Genomic DNA, 2,523 nt, shown 5'->3' on the forward strand with positions numbered 1-2,523 from the left:
AATGAAATTTTGTTACTTTCGATTGATTGAATTAAGTGAATGGATGTTAGGGAAGCAGTTCGTTTCATTCGTCAAGCGTCATAATTTTGGATATCCTATCGTGTTTATCGAGGTTATATTTTAAATTTTTAGATTCGTGTTTCTGAATCGGGATTATTACAATGAGATACCAGAACGAGATTCTGCAATTGATTAATTAGATTAAAATCTACTACTAATTTTATCTATCGCCGCAACAATAACGGGCAATTATTTCATTAATTATTCGTTGAGGTATATAAAATTAACGAAGGATTAAGTATGATGGATCTTGGCTTTTAATTTCCTCCTTTCCCTTCCTCCCCCTCTCCTCTTTAAAAGAAAGTTCAACTCGACTCGATGAGAGTTTCGATTAGATTTGTTATAAATGGAATGATTTTTAATCAAACTTTAATCCATCGGGTTTAACGTTGGCCGATCAATTTAACGTTCATTAATTACAAGAATAAATATTAAATGTTTAACGGGGCAGGGGGGAGGAGGGGAGGGGAGGAGGGAAGATATCAGAAAATCCAGGAAACCGGGAACGTATATTCGTTTCCGTTGAAATAAACTCGTTTAGGTAGGGATCCGCCTACCCTTATAAACGCATCGATTCTCGATAAACAAATTAACAGAAATTAAAACGAGAAACGAGTGGAAATTAAATCAGGAAAGACGTTCCTGATTTAATTCGCGGGATATGCGTACAATCTATACCTTAATTACATTTTTTTCTTTTTCTTTTTTTTTTCCCTCCCCCTCCCTCTCTTCATTTCATTCGTTTCCACAAACTGTTTAACGAATCGTATTGCTTTATTCTAGACAATACTTCCTTTAATTATCGATAACGCAGAGGATATTCAATTAGCATTTAAATAATATCTAATTACGATTAATATTACCGGGGATATATAGGGAGAAAAAATATTTCACGATAAAATTGACGATTTAAAAAATAAAAACTTTTGGACTATACAAATTTGATTTGTTCGATGCAATTTAATACGCAAATAAATTATCGCTAGTTGAAAAAGTATCAAGTTAAATAATATTATTTGATAACGAGTGTTTTTATTTTTCAGAATAATTTTTATTCCAACTCGTCGAATGCGCATAAAATTTAGATTACGATTATCTTCGAAGTAGTTTCTTAATTTAACATCTATTTATTTCGATGATCTCTTCCATGACCGATCCAAGTCTTTATCTCTCTTCAGAAAGAAGCAATTCGATTTCTCTAATTATTTTCGAATCATCGTGCTCGGAAATAAATGTTACGTTCCGTTTTATGATTAATTCGTAAGATTAGAGACTTCGCCTCTCTTCGTCTCTCGGTTCAAAAGATTCTTCTACGATATCAAACCTCCCGAAAGAAAGTTGATAAACACGTACGACACCTGACAACTTTCGCAAAAGCGAACGTTGCGAAAGCTAAGGATACTGAGAATGATCGACGACGCCGGAACTTGATTACTTTTATGCACTCGTCGCACATTTTGGCCATCGGACGGTCCGTTTCTGCAATCATCGAAGGGAGATATGCAAACTCGCACTTTTTGCAGTACTTAGTAAGCACCTCGTTCAAGGTCCACGAATGCTCGTTGCTAATAATGCTTGAGAAAAGAAAAAGGAAAAAAAAAGAAGAAGGAGAAGGAGAAGAAGAAGGAGAAGGGGAAGAGAAAGAAGAAGAGGAAATTTTCAATGAATTCGTCGCGATGAAATTATATAGTAGATTAAAAAAAAAAAAAAAAAAAAAAAAAAAAAAGAGAGAGAAAAACGATATAAAGGCGAACGATGACAATAGAAGAATATATTTATTCACTTAACTTATATAGAGGTGAACATTAATCTAGGGAGGGAGAAAGAGAGAGAGAGAGAGAGAGAGAGATATTTGATTTATTAGAGAATATTCGTTTGATATATTTAGGGAAATTTGTTGCATTTAGAAAATGATAATTAGCGTGCCTTTTTTAGGTTGAAAAAAAAAATGTAGAAATATATAATACTATATTGAGATAATCGTTGGTGTTTATTGATAGTAGATAAAGAATAATACGTTGGTATAATATATGATAGGGATTAAGTTTTCTTCATTAGGACGAAGAATTGAAAATAGATTAAGAAAGTCTGCTGTGATTTGATAATACGTGAATATTTTATCAGATACGGATGATAGTTCATTTCGTTTCATTCGATTAAGAAATTTAACGGTTATTTCGTAATTATATATAATGAAGTGTTATATATAACGGACAATTTTAACGAAACCAAGTGGCAATTAGCTGCTTAACTTCTTGTGTTGGAAATATTAAAAGAATATATTTGAGAAAAGAAAGAAGAAAAATTGTACGATAAGTTATATGCTATACGAATTAAAAAGAATTGTAATTCTTGTTTATTAAAAGCATATAGAACAAAAAGATGAATCAAGAAATTTTACTTTTCTTTACACTAGAAAGAATCCTCATTTTTTTTCTTTTTTTTTTTTTTTTTTTTTTTTTT

General features: G+C 31.5%; 1 long non-coding RNA gene across 1 annotated transcript in view; it reads left to right on the plus strand.

Moving 5' to 3' along the window:
* LOC102681857 overlaps positions 1 to 2,365 on the plus strand; it is a 7,119-nt gene extending 4,754 nt beyond the window's left edge. The window contains exon 2 of the long non-coding RNA XR_421618.2: positions 1,883 to 2,365. This is a non-coding gene — a long non-coding RNA (uncharacterized LOC102681857). The remainder of the gene's footprint in view (positions 1 to 1,882) is intronic.
* Positions 2,366 to 2,523: the final 158 nt, after the last annotated feature.

Source organism: Apis dorsata, unplaced genomic scaffold (assembly GCF_000469605.1).
Source record: "Apis dorsata unplaced genomic scaffold, Apis dorsata 1.3 scaffold_194, whole genome shotgun sequence".
NCBI classification, from domain to species: domain Eukaryota; kingdom Metazoa; phylum Arthropoda; class Insecta; order Hymenoptera; family Apidae; genus Apis; species Apis dorsata.